Consider the following 292-nt stretch of genomic DNA (forward strand, 5'->3'; position numbering starts at 1 on the left):
AGTTTAAAGAGATATGTTCCTATGCGGTACAATTGGTGTGATAAGGCTTTGTGGTGTTATATCTGTGTGTTTACCTTTTTGCTCTTTTTGTGTTTCCTATTCCTTAGTTTACGATGGACTAGTGTAGTATAATAATAATAAAAGTGATGCCCTGTATGCTATTTGTGCGTGTCTGCGTTGTTGGCTGTGATAAAGCCATACTTGTGCAGCAGACATAGCAGGGAGAAGGGGTTGTTCTGGTCCCATGTGTGTGTACGCACATACTCGATGTGGGTAAGGAAGGGAAGAGGGA

This window comes from Trypanosoma theileri (assembly GCF_002087225.1).
Source record: "Trypanosoma theileri isolate Edinburgh chromosome Unknown TM35_Tth_71_V1, whole genome shotgun sequence".
In the NCBI taxonomy this organism is placed as follows: Eukaryota; Euglenozoa; class Kinetoplastea; order Trypanosomatida; family Trypanosomatidae; genus Trypanosoma; species Trypanosoma theileri.